Below are 13987 nucleotides of genomic sequence, written 5' to 3' on the forward strand. Positions count from 1 at the left end.
GCAATTCTGCTTAAGATTAGCAATCTAAGGCTAAGTACTACAGCGTATGACCGTCTGTCGAAAGGATAATGACTTGCCTGTGAAAAATTGAAAACTGGAATAGGCCTACACAATGCACCAATGTAAGGAACTTGAAAGGATAAAGATGAAAAGGCCGAATTCAATTAATTTTAAGAAGGGCAAAGCAGATAACACGAGTACAAATAGTTACAGCGATGAACTATGTGAATGATTAACATCTTCATAATGTTACCAGTTCTGTATATTAATTCAAATATATGACCACACGAGAAACGAAACCTTCATATAGAAATATTTTAAAAAGATAGCTTAAATTTTTTGTATTTGCCTATGTAACAACAAGACTAAAGTGCTGTAAGTCTCTGTGAGTCTGTAATGGTCTACCCCATATTTACTGAAAGCTGTGAATATCTAACAATAGAAACCATCCTAATAAAGAATAAATTTCCAAGTCACAGGCATCATACCCATACATCTACTGAGATCTGTGACCATCTAATAAAATGAGAAGTAAACAGTTATGCGTTTTGATTATCACGACATAGAAAAGAAGCACAATATCAAAGACCCCAAGACCCCTAGCAAGCAATTTACCACCGAATAGGTACAAATTTGTGGAGCTAAGATGGTGTTAAATTGACTTTTCAGCAAATGACACCTACTTTATATTTTATCATCTTTTTAAAATAAACATATATTTTACGGGTTTATCATAAGAACTGAAAATATTAATTCATAAACCATTCGATTGTTAGCAAGCAGCTCAAATTATACAAGTATTTAACAGGTCGTTTTTGTTTTTCTACTATCTGATTGACGTAGCGCTACCTCTTAGCTTTTGTCGATGACTGATGTTTTCCTCGACGTTTACCATGCTAAGAACTCGCAAGAAACATCTAGAATTTTCAGAAAAAATATGCAAGAATAATGTCAAACACCCTTCAATTTCTGCATAAAATCCTACAATGAAGCCGAGTACAAGCACACGAGAATTCTAACGACACGGAATTTTTTCCAGCTTGGCACGTTTAAGAATGAGTCGGCTGTTAGTGACGTCAGAAGAAATGCTTCCATATTTTCCAAAAATAATAAACGTTTTTGCAGTAAATCAATGCAATTTTTTTTTTTTGAGTACTTAATTGTTTGTTTAATTATATTTTTAAGATAAAAATCTAGTACCTAATCTCAAAATGCAATGAACGTGGATGATTTTAGAATGAGAATATTTTCCACCTCGTCGTTAGCATTTATCCAGTTGAGTTGGTTCTTCTTACACGCGCTAGCAAAGTAAACATGGACCAAGCCAGTGAAATTAGCCCGTGTAAGTTAAATTTGACGACAATTACCTCTTATTTTGCGCATATCATGGTGGAAAGTGTTGTTGTGGTTTACCTAGGGTGGTATAATGCTTAAGTACTGCGCTGAAAGCCTTTTATTTATTGATTGTCGTGGACATAAAGTAGTTTGTCAGTGATGGTGCCGAAACGTGTTCTTAACCTATTGTCTATCCTGAACCACCAATAGCTAGGTTTTTTAACTTAAATTATTATTGTTAATTCTAATCATGTTTGTGTGTGTGTTGAGTTTTTATCATAATGATTTAACGCCTGTTGAAAATCTGTAAGTTTAAATGGCGTTACTGAATAGCTTGGGTAGGCCCTGTCTCGTAGCAATGGCCTGTGGTTGAGGGACAGGTAGCATCCAAAAACGAGTCCAGAACCCTAATGTGTGGCGGTAGAAATTTTACATTCAAATCATTACACTTTATTGTGGACTTAAAAATGTAACCATTGTGACTTCTATAGATAAATTACTTTTGATTCATTGTGTTTTGAACATGAGGAACCTGGTCCTTACCCTGTTGCATGACATTTTTTAAAATTCTTTAAACTTGCCTAAATCCGACAGAACTAGTATTATGAATGGGATTAGCTAGTGTCTTTGTAGTTTACTCATTTTGTGTCCCCCCCCCCCACCCCCTCCCCCCCCCCCCCATGCAAAAAACCCGCCATTTCTCCCACAGTACAGGGGTGACCATGTACGATCAATGTTACAACCCCAAGAAAAGTACATTATAACGCGTCCTGACACGGAGTAGAGTCTTTAGCTCCGTTTCTCACCAACAACAAGTCGCGTCTGATGCCCATCTCCGATGTCAGGACGCGTTATAATGTACTTTTTTTGGGTTGTACACATTGATCGTACATGGTCCACCCCTGTACCATGCGGTTTTTTACCCTAAGTAAACAAACCTAGGGTAACAACCGAGTGATTAGCTGCGGCCACCTTAACTGTGTTAGGACCCACCTTCAGAAAAAGTACTTTTAACCAGTCGCGAGTCTCGTGTCTTGAGGTGTTGCTCCCCACCCTGTCCTGTGACTTGTGACTGGTGCCGATCTCTGGTGTCAGGACGTGTTAAAGTACTTTTTGTTCTGAAGGGTGGGTCCTAACATGGTTAAGGTGGTACAGCTAGTCCACTTGGTTGTTATCCTGATCTTCCTAGAAATGCTGGGTCCTGACATAGCCACACCTTTCCTTTGAAACCTCACTTGAGTACCATACCTGACTGAGAGGGAGAGAATCGCCATCCTTGGAACCCCCCCCCCCCCCCCCCCCCAGCAACACTAAACATCGGAGACAATGACTAGGCTTCCATTCAGAGATAGTCCGGTCATTTTGCAATCTAACCACTTATTTGCTAAACGAAACAAATATTGGAAACATTCAAAACACGTTAATTGAGAAAATTTTTATCTCAAAAAACAAAATGGTGAAGAATAGCCTACCCCTGGTGGGACTGAAAAAAAATGGTGAAAAACTGGAAAGCTGTGCTCTTTCCTTTCATGTTTCTTGTCCTGCTTAAAAGCATGTGAGAGAGATACCCTAGTATCTCACGAGGATGCATCTCATTAATCTAATCTGAGTACCACCTAGTGCCAGTTCAGGGTATGGTTCTCTAGACATAGATAGTTTAGGTTAATGATAGTAGGATTAGTTTATGGTGGATCTTGTGGAAATACCTGTTATTTATTTATTTATTATTTTTTATGCATTTATGTTCATTGCCAAGGGCTGGTACTAATATGGCACCCACTTTGCCTGTAAATTGGTAGGTATTGAACCTGGGGGCCATGGTGGTTCTCTGCATTTTCAGCAGCATTTTAACTTCCACCTGACCTAATGTATAAGAACATTGATTTTTCACTTTATCAGTTTGCATTGTACTATAACTAGTTTATTCCCGATTTTTCACTGGTGTCATTTTTTCCCTCATCTGTTTATTCTCCACCCATTAATACTGTAACCCTTCAACTTATGAGATTGCTTTTGGAGTTTGGCATTCCAAGTAACAAATGTTTATGTACAGTACCTGGCATGCATTATCAAGAACTCCACAACACATTGTCAATAATTTATAGTCTAAACAAGAATATTTTACTTTTATGTATTCAGTTTTGAGCAAGTAACTGCAAAGTTCATGGTGGTTAAAAGGTAACAAAGTAAAAAATCAGCAAATGTTGTTGTTGGCAAATAAGTGATAAGAGAGGTTGCCATACAACAAATAATTTCAGATTAATTTAGCAAAAATATGGCACTAATACAATACAATTTTCTTATCATGGCTCCTTGCAAAATTTATGGAAGAAATGATTTACTCATTCAAAACTTGGCATCATTAAAAGATTGAGCTGGACTTTGGGATTTTAATAGTCACGTTATTGATTAATTTACAGACATGCATCCAGCATTTTTGGTTTATTGATATCACATTTTATTGTTGTCAATTTGATCACATTTTATGCCATTGTTTTTGTTGTCAATTTGATTGGTTAAGCATGGATTTACTTGAAATGAAAGATTATTGTCTTTTATTTGCTGTTGCAGCTCAGTGTTAGATTATGCTTATTATATAGGTATTTTTATTGTTAGGTTTCTGTTGTCAGATTGTGGAAAAACATACTTTCAAGAAGAATTAATAACTTTCAGCAGAAATTAATATACTAATGCATTAGATAAAACCTCATTCATTCATCAAACATATAAGGCGACTTGAATGATTTTACTCTTACTCTAAATATCAAGATAGGTTATGATTAAAGATAGGATCCTTGGAAGGGTGTTTTTCAAAGACCCAAACTGTTTTTACTATTTCAGGTTTCTAGTTTCAATAAAGAACAGGTGTAACTGTGTCACACAGACTGTGAATGCCAGTGGTGCAGTATGTGCTGAATTTTTGGACTAGGAGTTTTTTCCAGGCCTAAATTATATATTTAAAATTTCAGGTCACCAAAGTACTTGGACGTACTGGGTTCCCAGGGACAGTGTACCCAAGTACGCGTTGAGTTTTTGGACGAGTCTCGCGTTCTATTATTCGTAATGTCAAGGGGCCTGTTCGTGAAGGAGACATCTTAACGCTAAACCGCTTCCTTGAATCTGAGGAGAGAAGCCAGAAGATTAAGATGAATCATCACGCATGATCACTACATCCGTTATTTACAATTATCCATTGGTAATTATCCATCCATAACTACCTATTTTAGTGTGAATGAAATATACTGTATTGTTTTTTCTGCCTGAATCAATTTTAGCACGTGTAATAGTTTTATATAAGTTTTCTTTTATCCCTGATATTTATTTCTATAATTTTATTTTTGTATCAAAATATGATATTTTTCTGTCAAATTAATGACTTTAGTTGATTGAGAGAGGATTGTTCTTGATTTTTATTTAATCCACTTATAATTGTGTATGGATTGGTCAATGTGAAGAAAAGTTTAACTTGCAGGATTGAGTTTTTGCCAATTTCAAACCTATTTAAAAATGGTATTTGATGTGAACATTATATATGTTCATTATACAAATTTTTTATTTTTTTTTGTTTTTTTTTCTCTTTCAGACATCTCAGCTGATCATGTTCCTGAATCTTTAATAAAAATGATTTAGGAGTATGTTTCATTGTTGCCTGCCCTTGCACTTTATTTTTGTTAGCTAAGTTCATATGCTCAACTGTTGCATTATATCCATTAGTTATTTTACACTAAAGAAATTTTGAATTTTGAATGATGTAGAATTGGGTTTGCGTATGTGTATTCCTACACAAAATATCTTTGGAGCCATTGAAAGCTTTTTTTTTTATATTGTTTCTACAATAGTAAGCTGTTGATTAGGTACAGGATCATGGAAAAACATTGTTCATATAACTGTTAATGTGTATCTGGGCAATATTGTGGGCAAGTTGCACAAGGTGGTAATGATCATTGCACACTTAAATTTCAAATGTTAGTTCAGAAGTACAGTATGGCTATTTATCCCTAGAGTCTTGTTATAAAAGATAACTTGGGCCAAAGTAGCAACCCAAATATAAATATAAATTTTTTTTTTTATGGGCATGATTATTTAACTTTATGCAAGATTCGGACGCACTGTAATGGACAGTGTTAAATCAAAAGGAACCTGCACAATCAAGTAGGATGTCTATTGCCAAGCAAAGCTAAAGGATTTTTGTTGTGTGTGAAAATTATTTTGCCCGGGATTATAAAATGTGCATGGAGTATAAACAACATCTGAAGTGTATCATGCTATGAGAGCAAATGGAGAGAGAAGGTAGGAAGGAAGTGAAGCATAGATCAGTTTTTCTTTACCCTGGTTGACACATTTGACTAAGTTTCAGAGGGCAGTAAGCAAAAGAATTGCTCCAGGATTGAAGAAATGGAGAAATACACTTACACATGGTAAATAGAAAGTACACAAATCTAACCATACATTAAATGTCTCATAAGTAGAATGAGCAAAAGACTGGTACACAAGACATGTGCTACCCTATGCAACATACATGGCCACTGACAAATGTTTAAGTTATGAAAATATAAGTTCATCTCTAGTGACTAGAAGACTACTAGAAATGAGAAATTATAAGAGGTGTAACACAGAAGGTATGATTCATGGCCCAAGTACAGAGGGGAGGTTATACTACAAAGAGGAAAACAAAGGATGTGGTCTCGCAAGATTTTGATTATTCAGGTAGAGGAGGAACTGGGTTAGGAAATCACTACATATGAAAGGAGCTGGTTGATGACCTGATTGGGAGTTCAAGCAAAAGAGCACCTGGCGCAAGGTTCGAGGGAGCTGCGTTAACTTTTAACTCCTTAAGAGGGAAAAGCTTGCCTAATGTTTATGATAGTGGAAGGAGGATCAAGAGGAGAGGATAGAAAATAAAGTAAAATCATGCAACTTTGGTTGGTTCAGAAAAACAAGTCATTAATTTATAGTGGCCATTAATAGTCAATTATGTCTAGGAAGGAAAGGTATCAAACAAATATATTCAAGTCCGTCACAATTTAAATATAATTCAAGTGATAAAATAGTTTAAATCTGTCATTAACTGGCAATACATCAGTATAAAATACTAAATATACATGTAACGCTACTATATTATGTATACTTTTCAAATCTGTGCATGACATAATCAAAGAATGAATGACTAATATAATTGTTGCTGTGCAAAGATATTGAACAAAATTTTTTTTCACATACATAATTCTATTCTTTATAAATAGTGTTGTCACTGTACAAGTTGCACACTGGCAGTTAACTAATAATTTAAATAATTTTTTATTACTCTATGATGTAACGATCACCTTCAACCGTCACAATAATTTAAATAGATATTTGCCAAATCAGGTTCTTTCACACGTTAATGATTTGGTTTTTTTTTTTTTTTTTTTAATAAGATAAGTGAGCATCAAAAAAATAAATAAATAAAAACACTCATGCCTGGTACCACTTAAACACAGGAAAACCTGTGGTGGGGGATTTTAAAAAAGATGCTAATTCAGCCTCTAGTGATTGAGCAAATCAAAATTATGCTAAAGTCAAAAATAAAAATTAATTATGAGTGATTTGCATGCAATTACTACATTGGTATAAATTGTGACGGAATATTGTTGTTTACTTGATATTCTTTCCTAGCACAAAATTATTACAATTTTTTTTTTTTTTTTTTTTTTCTGTGGCTTTTTTGTGTGTGACTTTAATATGAATTATTTACCTGGATTTGTGTGGATACTCTGGACGAGCCGTAGGAATGATTGCAATACTGTACTATGTACCAGATGTTACAGCTGTGTCTGGTCAGATGTTCAAGACCATGATGTAAATGTACTTAAAAATACCCAATTGGTAAACAAGGTAAGTAAAAGTATGATACATGCATAAGGTTTACATTATGTTCAGAAGGAAGGAAAACATTGATTTACCAGGATTGGAAAGAATGGGCCTCCGTGCCAACAACAAATAAACTTAAAAACATAAAAACTGAAGTCTATGCATGGAGGACATCCTCACAGGACTAAAGATCAAAAGAGGTGATCCTAGCAAGGCTCTGTATAGGACACACAAGATTCTCACATGGTCACTTGATGTCAACACCACATGCTCGACCAGTGAAATGTAACAGATGTCAAACACCCTGACAGTACGCATTTGCTTGTTGAGTGCCCAAATTGGACCCGCAAAGATCTATTTATCTGCGGAGTTCGGAATGAAAAAATATTCTTGCTGAAAGCAGGGACTTTTCATTAATAAAATCATAAATTTTTTAAATAAGACGGGTTTCTCAAATAAAGTCCATTTTTTTTTCTTCTTCTTCTTCTCAGGATTGATCCCTGAGAACCAGGCCCGAGAAGAGTCTACTGAGACTTGGAGGTCTGGAAAAACAAAATAACCCTATTATTAATAATAATAATATGTTCAGAAGGAAAGGGAGAGAAATTCTGAAAGTGTATTGAGAATTATGACAAGTGTGAACACACAACAATTACTTTAATCTGCCTACCTGGTGAAAAATTTTGACTCAGAACTTGGCCAAAATGGGTTTTTTAATATTAAAACAATTTAAAAATTTGATATTTTGGTTTTAGAAGTATAAAATGAAGGTGATCAAGCAAAATTTTCTTTGAGGCACTTCCAAACCTTGACATTCACTGTTAGTGAAGTTTAGACATTCAGAAGTGTTTTTAAACTGTTACTCCTGACCAAATTTTTCTGCATACATACTGGGTCATGTGTTGCTAATAAGACTGATCTCACAGACTGAAATGGTTTGAACATGTGATGGGAGAGATAAGGGACACTATTCAGGAAAGCAGTAATGTGTATATGGAAGTAGCAGAGCAAAGACTTATAGGAAAGGATAGGAAATCATTGTACTTGGGATATGCAAGGACCTGGAGCTCAGGGCAGAAAGTATAAAAGAAAAAGTAGTGTGGAGAGACGAGCCTCATTTCACATCCAACCCATTACAGTGAATGCTAAAGAACACTATTCCATATATAATTTTGTCTTTCTCAGGCAATCTAGAACACACTATTTATTACTTCTGCAATGTTGAAGGCCATCCTCCCTACAATTGCCTGTAATGCATCTTTATTCAACCATTCCGAGATGTCGTACCAAAGTTTTACTGCTGATTCTGCAAACCTTTTCTTGGTTCCATTAACCACTTTTTCGTACTAGTATATTTGCTGGCACTGATCCTAATACTATACTACTACTCCTTTTTTACTTATTTTTCATTTGCATGCATTTTTTACTGTCTCACTATCTTTCATTATCAATCAGCTCCCAGAAGTCTATGGTGTGTTGATCATGTTTGCTTGGCCCATAGTATGAATAAATACTTTCCACGATATCATCTGTGCTTGTCATACTGTGTTTTCACCTTCTCCCCTTGCGTATGTCGTCCCTTTCTGGTCTGCTTGAACGCTGTGTTAACAACTCTTAGTTTTAACTCTAGATTAATTCCAAGTGCTGCATCTCCATCTCTGTTTCTCCCTCCTCAAAATAACATTTTAGAAACCAGCACTTGACAATTTCTACAAGGCCATTTAGTTCCTCTGTCAACCTTCCTTCTGTGATTAAGACAATGCTGTCATTGTAGTACCTGATAACTTTTCCCTTAATTCTTGCTTTCCTTCTGTCCTTCCCGATTGTGGCAGGTAATACAGAACATCTATGAACATTTCCATCTCCATTTTTCTTCAACTTTTTATTCCAGCATCTCTGATTGCTGATCACAAAGTAGGGAAAATCTCTATTGTCATTGAAAAATTGTATTAAAATCTTTCTGTAGTGTTTGTGAGTACGGTATGTGTACCTGAGTTTCGAAGTGCACCTCTGAAATTGCTGCTCTTCCACCAAACTCATATTTTTTTTTATCAAATTTCTGAGCTAACTCCTTTACATCTTACCACCTGTCCACAACAAAATTGCCAGTTTCTTCTAACCGGCATTTCCATTTCCTACTCTCCTCCAACATTTATTGTGCCCATTTGAACTAGAATTGCTTTATTTTTTATTTTCCCACATACAGTGGGCCATTTTGTCTTCACAACCATGTTAAATTGGTGGCTGTTATCTATTTTACAAGTTTTGTAAGCTCTTTATAACAAACTTAACCTACCATAATCGTTTAGGCTTGGAATAGGCTCTTAATTTGTTTATACGTAATTAATTCATAGACCGATCCAGCCATTTGGTGTATGAGTGGAAAATGCAATATCTAGAGAAGGAAGACCACATTAGTTGTCAGGCTAATCATAAACAGGTTCAAGTGGTTGTATCTCATCAGGTGGTTGATGCTTTGTCTTACCTATTACTATGACAGGCTAACATCAATTCAAAATTTTGTTTATGTAATAATGCTGTCCTAAAAAAAAAAAAAAAAAAAGAAAAAAAAAAAAAGATACACTGGTGCAAATTCCTTGGCATCTGCAATGAAATATACCACTTAATTTTCCAGATATTTACTATAGTTACCTTAGGTTCACTACTGGTGGTTGACAGATTGACCTGACCTGTACAATGAATGGAGACGGTTATGCAATTATACAATCGGATGAGAGGCTATTCACAAACTTAGCAAAATGTTGAAAGACAAAGTGTACCCAACTCATTAAATATAGAATAAGTGACATTTATTGTTGAGTTTTCAAGAGCCACATAACAAAAAGACAATTTTTTTATTCTTTCATGTGGCCAATCAGTAATAAAACCTATTTATGCCAGTGTAAAATAAAGGTTTGTATTTTTTATAAAGGTAGGTTCAAAATTTCATCAAATTTTGTTGTTTTGATATTTTGTCTTGAGTCACCTGTTAATGAAGTATGAAGTTCTAAAATCTTAGTAAACTTTAATAAATCTTTGTAAAATACATTATCCAAAAACAGTACAAAAATACAGAATCTTTAAGGAAGACTATACGCTATTAAAAGTTACATTTCAGTCGTGCATTTTCTGTTTGTAATCGCTCATTTTCTGTAAGAAGACCATGAGTGAGACTATGTAGATTGTGGAGCTGCTCCATCATTCCCTGTAAAAACCATAAACATAACTTCATATTTTGTAGTCTTATTAACTATTATCAATATATTTTCAGTATAGCCAGAGCTCTTCTATATTGTTAATGCTGTACAGCATGCAATTACCAAACTGACCTAATTTTATTTAGATTGAAGTTTTACAAAGTGAGAATGTTTCTTTAAATCGAAGTTTTACAAAGTGAGAATGGTCTAACTTCAACCAACAGCAGAAATATATCTTGGATAGGGATGCATTTTATTATAATTTATTACTGTAAGTTACACAAGCCTGCATAAACACATTCACATTGAAAATGATATTGTCATGTTACAATAAAGTTTTATACATACTTACCTGACAGATATATACTTAGCTATAGACTCCGTCGTCTCCGACAGAATTTCAAATTTCGCGGCACACGACTACCGGTAGGTCAGGTGATCTACCGCCCACTGCCCTGGGTGGCAGGACTAGGAACCATTCCCGTTTTCTAATCAGAATTCTTCTCTTCCACCTGTCTCCTGCGGGGAGGCTGGGTGGGCCATTAATCGTATATATCTGTCAGGTAAGTATGTATAAAACTTTATTGTAACATGACAATATCATTTTTATACATTCAACTTCCCTGCCAGATATATACTTAGCTGATTAGCACCCATTGGTGGTGGGTAAGAGACAGCTAACTACTGAAATAGACAGGTAAACACATATGTTGTAGGTATTAATAAACCTTGGTTCCTACCTTATTTTAGGCTGAAGACTTCGCGGCTACTGCCTTGGAGTCTGCTTAGCCTCAAGAGCCTCAGCGAGATATTGATCTATGGCTAAGAGTTCTTGTGGGTCTGCCAATGGGGGTCTTATCCACTTACTCGGCAGAGCCTAAAGGCCTTTGTCATTGGGTGCTATTCCATTAACATGACAATACACCTTGTTCAAGGAGCACAACACCGATCCCGATCACTGATCCTAAATCCATGTTAGTTCTAAGATTGCAAGGAGTTATCCCCGAACTCCTTACAAACAACCAAAAACTCGAAACATAATTACACTTTCATTTTTACAAAATATACAAAAAAAAATTTTGTACTCCCCTACTAGCCATACATACCCTTGATCCCCTACCAGCAATGACACTATGCTCCTGTGCGACATCAGTGAGCTTGCTAATAGAAAACCAAGCACATATCTGACAAGAGGGTTTATGTACGATAAAACACAATATTTAAGGATCAGTCTTTGCTCCAAGACCCAGCACTGTATCTGCTGATACAAATGGACCTAGAGAGAAGCACTTCTCATAGGTCACTCTCACATCCTTCAGATAATGAGATGCAAACACTGAATTGCACCTCCAATACGTAGTCTCAATGATATTTTTAAGAGACATATTCTTTTGGAACGCCAAGGACGTTGCTACTGCTCTCACCTCATGGGTCTTGACCTTTAGAAGACCGAAGGATTCCTCCGAGCAGTTCTTGTGAGCGTCCGTAATTACGCTTCTCACAAAGAAAGCCAAGGCGTTCTTGGACATGAGTCTTTTGGGGTTCTTCATCGCACACCAAAGACCTTGTTGACAAGCTCCCATCTGTCCTCTTCTCTCTAATAAATTTAAGAGCTCTCACTGGACAGAGAGACCTCTCTATCTCTGCCTACGAGGTTAGATATACCTTTTACTTCAAAGCTTCTGGGCCAAGGTTTTGACGGGTTTTCGTTCTTCGCCAGAAAAACATTGTCTGGAACGAACAGATGGCAGCATCTCCTTTGAACCCCACTGTGGAATCTAGAGCGTGTAATTCGCTCGTCCTCTTGGCTGTAGCGAGAGACAACAGGAATAAGCATTTTCTAGTGACGTCGCGGAAGGAAGCCAGATGTAAAGGCTCGAATTTATCCGATGAAAGGAATTTCAGGACCACGTCCAGATTCCAACTAGGTGTTCTAGGAGTTGCTGCTTTTGAGTTTCAAAGGATCTAATTAGATCGTGTAGATCTTTGTTTGTCTGCAAATATCTAGCCTCGATTTCTAAATACTGAAGACAGCATGCTTCTGTATCCCTTTATTGTTGAGACAGATAGGTGTGATTCCTCTCTCAGAAAGAGGAGGAAAGGGAAATCGGCAATATTCACTATAGAGGTACTGGAGGAGGACAGCTTCTGACTCTTACACCACCTCCTAAAGACTTCCCACTTCGATTGGTATACTCTTCTCGTCGCGAAGCTCTGCGGGCTCTAGCGATAGAGCCCGCAGCCTTGCGAGAAAAGCCCCTCGCTCTGACAAGTCTTTCGATAGTCGAAAGGCAGTCAGAGCGAGACCTGGGAGGTTGTGATGAAACCTCTCGAAGTGGGGTTGTCTGAGTAGATCTGGTCTGTTTGGAAGATCTGGGGAAGTCCACTATCCACTCCAGTACCTCCGTGAACCATTCCTGGGCTGGCCAAAATGGGGCTATTAGTGTCAACTTCGTGTTCTTCGAAGCTACGAACTTCCTGAGCACTTCCCCCAGGATCTTGAACGGGGAAAGCGTATGCGTCCACACCCGACCAATCCAGGAGAAACGCGTCTATTGCGAAGGCTCTCGGATCTTCCACTAGAGAGCAAAAGATCTCTATTCTTTTGGAGAGGAACGTCGCAAACAGGTCTATGTGAGGTCTCCCCCACAGGGACCAAAGACTTCGACACACTTCTTCGTGTAGAGTCCATTCTGTGGGAAGGACCTGATTCTCCTGCTCATCTGTCCGCTCTCACTTCTTTATCCCTTTGAACAATCTTGTGAGAGTTTATGCTCTTTCTTCTGTCCAGGTTAACAGGTGTTTTGTTAACTGAAAGAGGGAGAAAGAGTGCGTGCCTCCTTGCTTGCGTATGTAAGCCAGAGCCGTGGTGTTGTCCGAGTTTATCTGTATCACCCCGCCTCTGACTATCTCTTCGAAGAACTTTAAGGCTAGGTGTATGGCCACTAGTTCCTTGCAATTGATGTGCCAGGACACCTGTTCCTTTGTCCAGGTGCCTGACACCTCCCTTGCTCCTAGCGTCGCTCCCCATCCCGACTCCAAAGCGTCGGAATATAACACTTGGTCTGGGTTCTGCAGGGCAAAGTGATACGCCTTCGTTCTTTTGAAGAGGAAGGATCCACCACTTCAAATGATCTTTTACCTCTTGTGGAAGCGGAAGATGTCCGAGAGTTGTCCCGTCTTCCAACTCCACACCTTTTCAGGAGAAACTGAAGAGGGCGAAGGTGAAGCCTCCCCAGAGAGAAGAACTTTTCTAGTGAGGACAGGGTCCCTAAAAGGCTCAGATAATCCCTCGCTGAACTGTTCTTTCTCTCTAAGAAGCTCGAGATTTTCGACAAACCCTCGAGTATTCTTTCTCGCGAAGGAAATACTCGAAAACCCCGAGAATCCATCTGAATCCCCAGATAGACCAAGCTCTGGCTGGGGATCAGCTGCGACTTCTCGAGGTTGACGAGTAATCCCAGCGATTCTATCATGTTCCTTGTTACTGATAAGTCCTCCAAGCACTGAATCTCCGACTTGGCCCTGATCAGCCAGTCGTCCAAGTAGAGGGAGATGTTTATTCCCTCTAGGTGAAGCCAATCTTGCCACATTCGCCATCAGGT

At 37.5% G+C, this 13987-nt stretch overlaps 1 long non-coding RNA gene and 1 pseudogene across 1 annotated transcript; one reads left to right on the forward strand and one right to left on the reverse strand.

Annotated features, from left to right (window-relative positions):
- The first annotated feature begins 4460 nt into the window (after nucleotides 1-4460).
- LOC135224923 (uncharacterized) lies at nucleotides 4461-4966 on the forward strand. The gene is made up of 2 exons (XR_010316823.1): nucleotides 4461-4531; nucleotides 4919-4966. It is a non-coding gene; the product is annotated as an uncharacterized LOC135224923 (long non-coding RNA).
- A 5199-nt stretch (nucleotides 4967-10165) lies between these two features.
- LOC135225100 (protein NEDD1-like) overlaps nucleotides 10166-13987 on the reverse strand; it is a 58081-nt pseudogene continuing 54259 nt past the window's right edge.

Source organism: Macrobrachium nipponense, chromosome 12 (assembly GCF_015104395.2).
Source record: "Macrobrachium nipponense isolate FS-2020 chromosome 12, ASM1510439v2, whole genome shotgun sequence".
Lineage (NCBI taxonomy): Eukaryota > Metazoa > Arthropoda > Malacostraca > Decapoda > Palaemonidae > Macrobrachium > Macrobrachium nipponense.